At 32.7% G+C, this 14,933-nt stretch overlaps 1 long non-coding RNA gene across 6 annotated transcripts in view; it reads right to left on the minus strand.

The window, feature by feature from the left end:
* Positions 1 to 14,933, minus strand: part of LOC141578851 (uncharacterized) — a 382,879-nt gene that overhangs the window by 88,003 nt on the left and 279,943 nt on the right. The window lies entirely within an intron of this gene.

Genomic DNA, 14,933 nt, shown 5'->3' on the forward strand with positions numbered 1-14,933 from the left:
CCATAAACCCTAAATCACTGAAAATATTTCATATAACATTTTGAATTTTTTAAAGAATCACACAGACACAATTTTAGAAGTTCAATTATTCAGAATAGCATTCATAGGATTTTCTAAACCAGTGCTTGGATTTCTTCTCATAACCCCTCTTTTCTGAGCAGCTGCAATTTTGTTTCTTTTCATTATTCTGAATTTTTCAACTGATACACATAAAATTGTCATTAACAGCGACATTAACAGTTCTTCAAGCCAAACGTTTTAGATAAAGTCCTATAATTGATCTCATTTACAGGCATCGACTTTAATGTAAGATGAAGAGGCTCACAGAAATACTGCCATTTCTGCTGTGTCTACGCCTGTGTCTGTTTACGGCTGAAAAGGTGAGCCACCTCTGCACACCTCCAGGGAGACTCAGGGTGGTCCGCACAGGCTGGGACATCTGCTACCTGGAGACATGATCAACTAGACACAGTCATTCCAATTCGAGGACAAAATATATGTTTAGTCTTTAGCAAGTATTTTTATAGCCTGGAGTGGCTTCTAGCAGGTTTTTAAAGCACAGTAACCCAAAACCACCTTTTAAGAACTGTGGCTTTTAAAAATAAAACTAGCCAAATGTGGTTTTTTGTTCTTCTTAATCAATTTCATTTGACAACTATTTTATATCCATGTAGTATGTCAACTCTCATAAAGGAAGATATGGGGGGAAGATTAAAAAAAAATCATACTGGCATATCTGTCTGACAATTAAAGTGAAATTATTACATTGCCTAAGATTTTCCCAGAGATACCTGTCTTGATTAGGTGTGCCCTATTTTTCTATTTTCAAATTCTGAAAAAGAACTGAAAAACCAGAACGCAATTTTGGATGAAAGTCAAAAGATCTTATACCATTAGATATTATGGTTAATTTTAATTTTATTGTTTAAATTTTTCTGTATAATTCAAACTTTCTAGAATGAAAGAAAATCACTTTAAATTTGTATTTCTGCATAATATAAATAGTAAAGGTAAAAAATACATTACTGAGAATTGAAATAAACAGGAATATAAACACAATTCTGGAATTCTTTTCTGCTTATGGACATGTTTATGTGATGTATTTTTTGTAATTTACCTTTTTTAATGCTCTTTAAATAAGTAAAATATATGTTTGTATATACTTTTATTTAGTTTCTTCCACTGGGGAGTCTCATTTTAGAACATACCATCATGTTTAATATGGCTTAATATTCCGTTTTGTTTAAATCATTCTGTTTTGTTTAAGTTTTTACCAAGTTGGTTTACTGATTGTTATAAATATTATTGTGAAGTACATACATGTGTATATATATGGACAGATCTTTTTATACTTGCCTCCTTAAATAAATTTCTAGTAGTCTGAAACCAGGTTCAAAGGTTCATATTTTACTTTACTGATTACAAGAAAAAAATCTTCCTATATTTGAAGAAAATACATACATCGGAAAAAATATGGAACAATAACAAACAATACTCTGACTATTATCAGAAATCAGCAACAGTATTCTAAAGAGGAAATAGGATCTCTGTTAAGCTTCATGAAATTGAAATCTATTAAGCTAATAAAGGTTTTGAGGGGAATCTACTTAAGACAATACTAAAACTGCCATTTCTTAGATATTCCAAATAAAAAAGACTCAAAAAAAGAAAATGACTTAATATATAGGAAAACCTTCAGATGTAAAAATGGTTCATTTGAGTCAAACACAACTTTTAAAGCATTTTGGTTAAACTGAATGAGTTGTGAGTTATAAACAATTATTTGTATAATGACAGGGTAGCAGCAGCAATAATTGCGCATCAACTTGGAACGAGACGTCGCTGCAACTGAATCCCTTTCCTCAGTAGGTGTAACAAAAAGACAGACTAAATAGAGATAAAAGATTTAAAAATTCTCAGTATTTCAGCCTCTATACTCTTGAAAATAAGAGAAAAACACTATTTGTAGCAATGAATTACACTCATGCAAAAAAAATTCAAAAATAATCCAATTTCATATATTAATAAAAAAACTTTAGGGATTATAATTATTATAAATCAATGTTTAAATATTAAATCTTTGAAATATTTGTCAAAACCTGAGTAATTATAAAGAAAAATAAAAACCAAAAATCGTAAGGGTGAATACACGTGAAGCAATAGGGCAAAAGACCAATGTGAGTGTGTGTGAGTGTGTGTGTGAGTGTGTGTGTGTGTGTGAGAGTGTGTGTGAGTGTGTGTGTGAGAGTGTGTGTGTGTGTGAGTGTGTGTGTGTGTATTTTTAAGTGGTTGCAAATCAAAAAAGGAAAAACCAAAATAAAACATGAGGTATCATTGTAATATTCATTAAACTTTCTACATTAAAATAACTCTAGATTTAAAATATAAAGTCCCAGATTATATATAGCACTACATTTTAAGGAAAGCAGTTCTAAATTTTTATCAATAAAATAGTAACAACTTCAGTTGTTTCAGAGTTGGAAATACATAATTCAAAATGCTTGTGTCTTTATAGGGACCTCATAATTTTTAGAGACTTATTTATGGACTACATGTATCAAACTTTACCTATCTTTTTTTTTAACATTTTTTATTGATTTGTAATAATTTTACAATGTTGTGTCAAATTCCAGTGTAGAGCCCAATTTTTCAATTATACATGAACATATATATATATTCATTGTCACATTTTTTTCTCTGTGAGCTACCATGAGATCTTGTATATATTTCCCTGTGCTATACAGTATAATCTTGTTTATCTATTCTACACAAACTTTATCTATCTGTCTGTCTGTCTGTCTACCAAGGCCTTTGTTCATCTATCGCAGAAGTCATCTACCATTATATTATAAAACATATACCTGTGGGGACAAGGTGAAGAGCAAAGCAATAAAACTACCTGTTGAATTGCTCTCTGGACAACGAGCATTGCCTGGACAGTGAAGAATGGGAGTGGATGTCCCTGCCAGCAACTGCAGCTGTCATTAATCTCTTTGAGCTCACTAATCATTAAGGTTCCTTCAAATTCTACATTAATTTAAGGTGATTCAGGAAATAACGTCATCATAATTGCCTCTTTTAAATCAAAGGTGAATTTGATTTATCAATTCTTTTGGGCACATTCCCTGAAGCAAATTATTATTCATTGGTGGCTTCATAACAAAATCTTGAACGTTAAGAGGTGGATTCTTCTAGTTTAGCAAAGAGAAAGAGAAGATTCCGTACTCTTTTTCAAGGTCACCTTAATTGTCCTTGCTCCATGACTTATAACTTATTTCATAAGCCATGTAAACTATAATTATTTACATTCAAATGCCTAAAACTCAATGATCTTTGAGATCATAACATTGGAACAACACAAAATGGTGAAATTCTTTCCTTATGGTCCAGCAAATTAACAAAAAATAGATTTATATTGTATGATATTTGATGCCAGGACTTCCATATTCTTTTCACAAGCGTCTTGCTGCTTATCATCGTGATCTCAAAAATTGCTTTTGAACAGTTCACAGTTAAGATGGTGGATAAATTTAATTTGGGAACCATGGTGTCAGTTGAAAGTTTGCTTTCTCCTTTGATGCTAAACCAATGAATATGAAGTGGTTAACTGACTAAGATACAAACTATGCTATTTCCTACTCAAAAAAACTGGCATTACTATTGTGTATAATGGTTCCCAGGACAAGGACTGATTATCATTTTATCTTTACTTACTTAGAGTCTATATAAAAGATTCAGCCTTTTATTTGGAATAAAATGAAAAACCAACAGGTAAACTTGAAACTAGATGTCACAATAGTTCACAGGGTAGAATCTCTCTATAAAAGAGGTCTCCTCTGTACAGGAGAGTTCTGCTTTCAGCCTTTCAACAAAGCTTGAATTTTCAACAGGAAAAAACACTTCGGCCATACCTGATTAATTTAGTTTCATTCTATTACATCGTGTGGTCCATGTAAGAGGCCTGTGGTAGAGACTTGAATAACAATGTGCAGCCTGTACAAACTGTGTTTTATTTTGAAATATTCTTTATTGTATTCTTTTTCCTAATGAAGTGTAGCAATTAAAATCTCCATCACTTGGCAGAAAATGATGTAACTGGCTAGGTAAACTCCTAAAGCACTTTCCAGAATCCAAGATAATTAATTTGAGAACCAGACTCTTTTCCCATATCAGCATCTATCCATTCTCTTTGTGTAGGGTAAATTAAATTCTGACTCATTCATGTTAAAAAAAAAAAAGCAGCAGCAGCAAATCAGTTCAACCCTTCCCTCTCTTTATGCCTCACCTAACCTGGGGCATTTAGATAAGTTTTCATAAAAAGAGAATAAATTTTAAAATGTTCACCTTACATTGTCTAAATAAAAAACACCTATAATCATCAGTTGCACTTTTCTTTGATGTTTTCTCTTCTGTATCTAAAGTCCAAGATTAGAGAGAGAGGAATAAGATCAGACTTAGTATATTATAAACTTTTTATGCAGGCATACACTGATAACTCAGTCAACCAAAGTTTACCCAGAGAAATTAGGTAAAATCTTATTTCAGCTATTAAAGTAGTAAGTTACCTCTTTTGGCTCATTTACTTATAAATCCTCATTGCAACTAAATGAGCAATCTAAATGTACTAATTTGATAAGTTAAACAACATTACCAAAATCTGCATTGTAATTGATTGTTACATATGCACTATTGAATTTTGAAAATATTGAAGAGTTTTTAGAGTTAATCTAAATTCAGAGCTTGATTTCTATCAAGGCATTTACAACTTAAGTTAATCGATCAAATAAAATTCATTACTAAATATTTATTATAAATTGATCCCATTATTGTGAATGGATTCCAACAAAATGACAATACTGCTCAAGTGCTGGGATTACAAGAGGTTTTAATTTTTATCTTTGTACTTTTCCTATTTTTGAAAGAATTTGAAATGAGTATATATCACTTGGTATTCTAGAAATAAAGTATTTCTTTAAAAAGAAAGAATTCATTCCCTAGATTCTTGTATTTGAGGAGACTAAATAATATAAGGTATAGCTCACTGGGACTTATAGTATAGACTAGAAATATATTTCTTAAGCTGAAGAGTAAATATAAGAATAAGTAAAAGGCCATACACATATGCAAGTGTACGTCAGCTTCACTCTATAACTGACACTGACTGAAAGCTGCTCGGAGAAAGACTCCTTGGAGACAATGGGATGATCTGACTTGAAAGATGGCGTATGACTTGGATGGAGAAGAGTAGGAAGGAAGATGGTTCAGGTTAAGATTGTTGCATGGATGAAGGATGAAAGTAACAGTCTGAACGTGAATATGGATGAGAGTGCCAGTGTGCGTGTGTGACAGACAGAGAAAGATACAAAGGTAAAAATAGAGAGAATGGTGGAGATAAATGAGGTGATTCCAAAATGCAGTAATTATGAGTAGGCAGAGGACATTTATACAAATGTGTTTACCACTTGAAGTCAGAAATATGGTGTAGTTTTACTATAGAACTTCTTGAAAAATCATGATTTTGTGACTAGGACTAAAACTAGAAGTACAACTGAAAAGCCCAATGAGCTTCTTATGGTTTAAACTATGATCAAAGCACTCATGGAAGTCTATGTGTTGGACCTATCACCTTCTCCCAATGCATCATATAAACCAAAAGACACAGCATCTTAGAAGTGGGAAGTGTTTTTCCAGGCAAATTATAAGCATTTTATTCAAATCTATTTTTTAATCTATTACAAGACAAAAACAAAATAAAATAAAACGATGGATTCATTATTAGTTATTAGTTACTCAAAGCATTATTATGTGAAATCTAATTTGCTTCCATTTTTTCTTAAAACAATACAAAACAAAACAATATTCCCAGAACTTCAGTTGACAGAAATGACCTATTAGTGGCAACACAAAAATATACATTACTAAGAACATTTTAAACATTCTTTTTCCATAAAAATAAAAACAGCAACAAAAACAACAAATGCTGGCATATTAATATATTCTAAGTATAGGAAAAATAAATTTCTATTCTTTAATCTGACTCTTCAGAATGGTATCAAACTGATCACAAGTAAATGAATGTTACGGAATCATATGAAGTGGTGTGTGGCGGTCTTATTTTATGAATAGAGATAAGGAAAACTAGCTCAAACTCCCTTGAGAGAATTTCAGAGAGGTTAAATTGGAATGGATGCCAACATCACAATTTATTTGCTTGATACTAAGATTAGATTAAGGGACAAAGAGGAGTCTGGGGCATCACCAAAATATAACACTTCCTTAAAAGACAATGTAAGTAAACATGTGGTGTCACAGATACAGACCAGAAGGCCCAGGAGAGACCCCGAAAGCGACTCCTGCTGGAAGGACCTGAACCATCTATTTAAGGCACTTGCTTGATGCAGAAATCACTAAAAGTCTGTAGAATTACACTCCTTCCCTGTGATGTCTCTCTCCCTACCAAGTCACCTAAAACTCAACAAACCAAAGGGAACAACTGTAAAACCACGGCGAAAAGGAACCAAAAGGTTCAGGAGAACAAAGCACAAGCCTTCTCAAGCTCCTCACCGAGGTCCTTTTTCACCGAGAACTAAAGAACACTTCATGTTACTTTTTTCTTTTATTTAGTATCTAAACTCTTAGCTTCTGGAGTAAATTACTGGCTGCCTTGTAATAGCAATTTAATACTTGTATAGAATATGAAGTTATTATTTAGAACAAACAGTCGTTCTAGGCTGCACCTATTTAAACAGACACCAGGCTTACTTTCTTTGACCTCAGCTATTTGTGTACTTTTTAAATGAGTTTCTGTATTCGTTACATTATTCATGCCATTAAATTGCATTTTACTGAGTTTACCTGCCATCTCCTGAGGGGACCAGCCAATTGTCAAGACTAAATAGCTTTCTTTATCTCTGTGGGATTTGCCAGTTAAAAAAACAAAAGGCTTGGCTTTTGCTGAAGGCTGAATATTGAACTTCCCTGCTGGATAAAAAAAAAAAAAAAAAAAAAAAAAAATCTTATCAGGATCCTAATGCTAGATCGCTATGGGAAAATTATGAACTAATAAGTACAACAGTGCTTCAGCTACTAAAGTTGCTAACAGAAGGTGAGAGTGAGCAGAACGAAAACATTATACACAATTTCATACTTAAATTGAGAGCCTTGTTCCCTGTAATTGTATTATTCTTTAATGACTATAAAATTTCTTACTGCAGTTCAGACATTTCTTTCCTTTAAAACAATGTTGGTCTTTTGACCTACCAAATAAAAAACAGCAAATATTGAGTAATATAAAATGCTTTTGAACGAAGAACCTCAACCTCATAATCTCCAAAATTTGAAAAATAAATCAACCCTGACTAGTCACAGATAGTGCTTTACACAGAACTTAGGTTAAAAGAAGTCTTGAACTAGAAAACCTCCTACTATCGGTCACCACTGATGAACCAAGTAGTTTTTACCAGCAGAAAAATGAACTTACCACTACTAGTTCAGCTGTGTTTGTATGCAGTTCTTATTAACTGTTATGCACATTTACACGCCTGCATTTTAGTAATCTGTATATAAGAACTCCTGAAGGAAAAAGAAGAAGAAGAGCAAGAGGGGGAAAAAAAGAGAAGGACAAAAAGAGGAAGAAAAAGTAAGAAAAATAGAAGGAGGAGGAGAAACAGAAGCAGAAAATCATAGCCTTCTGTTAAAAGCATAATTAAAGCATAACTTATTCTCACAAAATGAAACACTGATAGCACCATATTCATTTTCAAATTTGCTCACAGGGATGATGTGTCATTGGTATCCAGCAACGTAAATAATTACATATAAGTCTATTTTTAGTTTTTTAAGAAAATTTTAAAAAGAATTTCCATAGTGGCTGCACCAAATTACATTCCCATCAACAGTGTAGAAGGGTTCCCTTTTCTCCACACTCTCTCCAGGATTTATCATTTTTGTACTTTTTAATGCTGACCAGTGTGAGGTGATACTTCATAATAGTTTTGATTTGCGTTTCTCTGATAATTAGCAATACTGAACATCTTTTCATGTGCCTATTGGCCATCTGTGTGTCTTCACTGGAGAAACGTCTGTTTAGGTATTCTGCCCATTTTTTTGATTGGGTTATCTTTTTTTTTTTTTTTAATTGAGTTGTATTAGCTGTTTATATATTCTGGGAATTAAGCCCTTGTCAGTCACATCATTTTCAGATATTTTCTCCCATTCTGTAGGTTGTCTTTTCATTTTGTTTATACTGCAAAAGCTTGTAGTTTTAACTGGGTTCTATTTGTTTATATTTGCTTTTATTTTTATTGCCTTGATAGGCTAACCTAGGAGAACACTGCTAAGATTTATGTCAGAGGTGTTTTGCCTATGTTCTCTTCTAGGAGATTTATGGTGTCTTGTCTTATGTTTCTGTTTTTAAGCCATTTTGAGTTTACTTTTGTGTTTGGTGTGCGGGAATGTTCTAACTTCATTGATTTACATGCAGCTGTCCAGCTTTCCCAGCACCACTTGCTGAAGAGAGACTGTCTTTTCTCCATTGTATATTCATGTCTCCTTTGTCAAAGATCAATTGACCATAGGAGTTTGGGTTTATCTCTGTGCTCTCTGTTCTATTCCATTGATCCAGATATCTGTTTTTGCACCAGTATCACACTGTTTTGATGACTGTAGCTCTGTGGTATTTTCTGAAGTCTAGGAGGGTTATTCCTCCAGCTTCATTCCTTTTCTTCAGCATTGCTGTGGCAATTCTGGGTCTTTCTTGATTCCATATGAATTTTAGGATTATTTGTTCTATTTCTGTGAAAAATGTCCTGGATAATTTGATAAGGATCACATTAAATCTGTAGACTGCTTTGGTTAGTATGGCCATTTTAACAATATTAATTCTTCCATTCCCAAAGCATGGGATATCTTTCCATTTCTTTAAATCATCTTTAATTTCCTTAACTGTGGGAGCCCATGATTGGGTTAACAAATTGTAACAGACCCCAGCTGCCTGTCACCTTTAAGAAGAACAAATGTGCTTAGTAACTGCTTTGCTAGCAGGTGCCTGTGCATCCACACTCCTGTCTCCTTGCCATAAAAAGCAGGGACAATGCCTTGCTTGCATAGCTGAGGTGTTAGATAGCACTCTGCTCTGTTGCAAAGCAACGACCCAGGCCCTCAGCTATAAATGCTAGGCGTGCCTGCTATTTAGTCTATTATCCCCAAGACAAAGAACTGGCTGGTCTGGTGGTCTGCTTTGTAATTAACATATCTAAAGAATGTATCTTGTTCCCCTCTCTCCATGACTTCCCTAAAGATAATCAAAGCATTTGTACTCATTGTGACTTCTACAATCTTGATCCCATCCTGTCTTTCCCTAAATTCCTGCATTCCATCACACAACTGTTAGTGATTTTTTCCTTTGATTGTACAGAATAAATGTGGGAGCATTTGGGAGGCTCGTGGAGTTCGCTCCTGACTCCCTCTTGCTCTCTTGACTTTTTCCACAGAGTCTCGAGTAATTCATTCCGTCTTGGTAGGACTTCTGCCGGCCAGAACCCACGCTTAACCAGTGTTTTGTAGTTCTCCACATACAAGTCTTTCACCTTCCTGGTAAGATTTATACCTAAGTATTTATTTTTTGATAAGATTTTAAAGGGTTTTGTTTTTTTTTTTTTTTACTTTCCTTTTCTGATATTTCATTGTTAATGTAAAGAAATGCAGAATATTCTGTATGTTAATCTTGTATCTTGCTATTTTGCTGAATTTATCATCTCTAGTAGTTTTTCTGTATGGAGTCTTTAGGGTTTTCTATAGATAGTATTATGTCATCTGCATATAATGACAATTTTACTTCTTCTCTTCCAATTTGGATCATTTTATTTCTTCTGTCTGATTGCTATGGTTAGGACTTCCTATACTATGCTGAATAGAAGTGGTGAGAGTGGGCATCCTTGTCTTGTTCCAGATTTTAGTGGGAAGGCTTTCAGCTTTTCACTGGTGAGTATTATGTTTGCTACGGGTTTGTCAGAAACAGCTTTTATTATGTTGAGATATGTTCCCTCTATACCCTCTTTGATAAGAGTTTGAATCATGAATGGATGTTGACTGAAGTGATCATGTGATTTTTGTCCTTTCCTTGTTGACATGGTGTTCTTTTTATTATTTTTAAAGGTTGCTATAAAATCTAAAATTATCTACGTGTTTACATGTATGGCCCACACTATATTTCCAGTGGACATCACTGGTCCCAGAGATGTGGAAACTGGGTCCTAGAAATGAAATGTGACCTGTCCACAGTCATAGGGAAGATGGTTCAAGGGCTCATATCAAATTCAAGTCACCTAACTCCACATCTTGATACTGTCCTTCAGTGAGAATTTCCAATTCAAAGATGCACACACACTATTTACTCTAACAGACAGTTATAAAATACATGCAATAGGAGGGCCCAGATGTTCTTTTTTTGATAGAAATTGCTTTCTATGTAATAATTTTTGTATTTTTTAATTTAATTTAATGTGTATCTGTTAGGATGAGATAATTATGGCCTTATTAAAAAATCTTTTTCTCAAATGTATTTTAAAATTTTCATAACACAAAAAAAGGCTAATCGAAGCTGTAAAACTGAGGTATAAACTGTAGCAACAAAGGTTTTGGTGATAAAGCATTGTTAAGAGATTAGTGCAAATTAGTTTTGGTGAGTAAAACTAAGGTGGCTAGAGTTACATCTTTTGATTGAAATAAATTGTTCACATGAGTCATATTCTCAGATTTAAGAATGTTCTTCAAGTGTATCCTTTCCTTAGCTAGGAAGGTTAGAAGGCTTCTGGAGAAAGATCAGATCTCCTACCTAGAAAAAATGTACACATACAAAATCTTTGAAATGTGCAGACAATTTCAAAGCACTCATTCCAGCCTCTGTCTTCTGACTTTTAGATTCCTGAGTATAGGTTAAGAACCTCTTCAACCGACGTTAGTGCCCATACGCACCATTCTAAGTGATAAGTGTCAAGTTAAAGGTGCATTATGTGATTTTTTTTTCTGTTTAATGACTAGAGACTGAAATAAATACATACGGAAAATAACTATCCTAGCAGGAAGAATAATCTGTGTCCTAATATTATTGATAAGAGGAACTAAAAGTTTTACTGATTTAAAAAGAAAAGAAGCAAGCTGAAAAGGCTATATTAATGTCACACAAAGCAGACTTCAAAAGAAGGAGTATTATCAGAAATATGAGGGAAATTTCATAGTCATAAAGTGGTCAACTCATCAAGGAGACAAACTTAAGAATGCCTGCCCTTCAAAAAGGTGCTTCAAAAACATGAAGAAAAATATTGACAGTACTAAGCTCTCAATCCATATGTGGGGATTTTCATAAGAATATAAAAACTTTGTATTATACTATCACAGAAATTGACTTAATTCACATTTATGGAATAGTTAACAAATGCAAAACACACACACATTTTTTTCAAGTGTATACGCCAAGATAGATCACAATATGGAGAATAAAATATGTCCTAATATCTTTCACATAATTAAAATAGTAGAGAATACACTCTCTAGAAAAAAATGAATTAAACTAGAAATCAATAACAAAAAGATGTCAGAAAAATTTCCAAATGATTGGAAATTAAGTAGAACAGTCCTAAATAGCCATGGGCCAAAAGAGAAAGCACATCAATAAATAAACAATATTGTAACCTGAATTAAAACAAACAAAAATATCAAAATTCATAGAAAAAGTTGAAGCAATGTTTAGAGGAAAATTTATACTTAGATAGTGAAACAATTTGAAAGTAATTTAAAAGCTTCTACCTTAAGAAGCTAGAGAATGAAGAGCAAAATAAACTTAAAGTAGAAGGAAAAATAGTAAAGATAAGAGTAAATAAGCTATAAACAACAAGCAAGAAGGAAATTGAACATAGACAGTAGTAGCTTTAGGGGGAAAAACAACAGGTTGAAAAATCCCCAGGAAGGTTGATTAAGAAAATAAAACTACTGAAATTATAAATGAAATAATATGGCTATATGTCTAAAAATACTACAAATTTAAAAAGAAATATCAAGAAAAACAATGCTAAAAATTTCAACAACTTGGATGTACTGGATATTCTTCTTTAATGAGCACAACTTATTAAAATGAAACAAACAAATCTATATGTCTGTTGAAAAACTGAATTCTTGTCAAAGTCTTCTTTCAAAAAAGACACTAAGCAGCAATTGATTCCCTGTCATATTCTATCAAGCATTTAAGAAAGAAATAATACCAGTCTTACAAAAATTCTTCTAGAAAATAGAAAAGAAAATGCCTCTTTCCAAATCATTTTCTGAGACCAGTACAACACTGACACCAAAATATGAAAGGAATATTAAAACAAAACAAACAAACCAAAAAACTACAAACCAATACCCCTCATTAACATAACACAAAATTTATCAACAGGACATTATGAATAAAACCTAGCAATATACAAAAATGACAAGAGATTATGACCAAATTGAGTTAACCCCAGAAATGCAAAGTTGTTTCAAAACTCAAATACGAATCTATGTAATTCACCATAATTAAATGAGAAATATATATGATTATCATAATGGATGCAATAACTAACAAAATTTAACACTTGTTTATAAAAACTCAGCAAAAATAGGAAAAAAGGGAACTTTCTCAGTCTGGTAAAGGGCATTTACAACTAACAGCATGCTTTAATAGTGAAATATTAAATGATTTCCCTCTGAGACTGAGTAAAAGCCCAGGACATCCGTATTCCTCCCTTCTATTCAGTATTGTACTAGTGACCCTGGTCAGTAAAATAAGCCAAGAAAAAAATAATAATTGAAAGGAAAAATGCAACTATATTTATTCCCAGACAAAATGATTGTGTATATAGACATTATTAAGGATTCAACAATAAATTTTGTAGAAATAATATGCAAATATAGCAAAATTAAAGGATATAAAGTAAATATTCAAATCATATTTCTAAAAGTTGGCAACCACTGGCAAATAAAATTTAAAACATGTCATTTGCAATAGCACTAAAACACATAGAATGCATTGAATTAAATTTAATCATAAATCTGTGTTACTCTGATTCACTGAAATTTACATAACATTTCAGACAGAAATTAAGGATGATCTAAGTAAATGGAAAGGTGAATCAGGCTCATTGCTTGGAGGATTTATAATTTTTAAAGTGTAAATTGTTCTTAAAATTTTCTTGATGCTATCTGAATCAATGCCCAATAGACATTTTGTAGGAGCTAATAAACCAATTCTAAAATATATGTAGATATACAAATAATTTAGAAAAAAAATGTTTTGAAAAAGAACAAATTTTAGAACTTATGTCACCTGATTTCCACTATTTCTTTAAAACTATATTAAAAGTATAATATGAAAAATTATCAAAATGATATACAGATAACAGGTCACTGAAAAAAAAATCATAATTCCAGACACAGACCCTCACAATTATGGTCAAATGTTTTTCAACAAAGTTCTCAATTTAATGCAATAGAAAAAGGATATTTTTTAACCAATCATGTTGAAATTACTTACTGGTTATCCATATGAAAAAACAATCCAAAAAACCTGACCCCTATTTCTTATCAAACACAAATAACTAATTTGAGTTGAATCACAGATCTAAATATAAAGGCTAAAGCAATGATGTCTCTAGAAGTGAATACACAAAGATAAACTAAGTAGTTTAATGACCTTATAGTATACAGAAATTTATTCAATAAGGAAGAAAAAAAGCACTATTTAGAGATGATACATTAGACTTCACCATTTTTTTAAAAATCTGCTTTGCAAAGGGCACAATAAGTAAAATGAAAAGGCAAACTGCAGAGTAGAGTTGCAAGAATTAAAAAGATTGAAATACTAAGTGTTGTCAAGAATGCAGAACAGCTAGATCACTTGTACCTTGTTGGCCAGAGTCAAAAGTGGTGCAGCCACTTTCAAAATCAGGTGGTCCGTGTTTTGTAATGTTAAACTATTCTTACTTTATAATCTAGCAATTACAATCATATGTATAAATGTATTTACCCGAAAGAATTAAAAACAGATATCCAGAAAAAGATTTGCAAGAATGTTCTTAACAACTTTATTTTATAAAAGGCAATGGCTGGAAACAATTCAAATGCCCATGAACAAGTGAATTAATAAAACACATTGTGGTTTATTCATACAGCGTAATATCACTCAGCACTAAAATGGAGCAACTACTGATTCAAAAACATGGATAAAGCTGGAACTTTTTACTAAGTAAAAGAAGCTGGATATAAGGAGAATATACTGTATGATTCCATTTATAAAAAGTTAAAGAATAAACTAATCTATGGTATAAGAAAAATGTTTACTTTTGAGGGGGTGTTGTCTGAAAAGGGGCACTCGGGGAATTTCTTGGGTGATGTAAATATTCTGTATTTTAATTTACATATATTTGTCAAAACCAATCGAGCTGTACACTTAAAATTTGCATATTTTTACATATAAATAATACTTTAAAAACTCCCATGTGGAGTCAGTGAGGGAGCATCTGACTGTTTCTAACTGTAAGTGTTCTTGTTTGCTATTTGTTTAGTTCACCTCTTTGCCTTTCGCGTAAGTTAAAACAGGTCATTTCAAGCATCCAGAGACTTTTTTTCCCCTTTCTTTTCGGTTTTTTTTTTCTTTTTTTTTGCTGCAAAGTTTCAGGTATCTCAGAACCGATCTTTCTCTGGCTCCCTACACCCTAATATTAGATACCAGTCTTGGGAGGCCACGGAGGGGCATTCCCGGGGGACAATTCCCTCCTTGCATCTTGACTCCTTTCCACTTCTCTGGTCTCTGTTACACGTAGACCGCACGCTCACCACTGTTAGGGCTGCAGAGAAACACGTCTTTGGTAAGAAAAATCTTTTGTTCTTGCACGGGAAGCAGTCCCAAGAGACTT

The sequence above is a fragment of the Camelus bactrianus genome, chromosome 10 (assembly GCF_048773025.1).
Source record: "Camelus bactrianus isolate YW-2024 breed Bactrian camel chromosome 10, ASM4877302v1, whole genome shotgun sequence".
Taxonomy (NCBI): Eukaryota; Metazoa; Chordata; class Mammalia; order Artiodactyla; family Camelidae; genus Camelus; species Camelus bactrianus.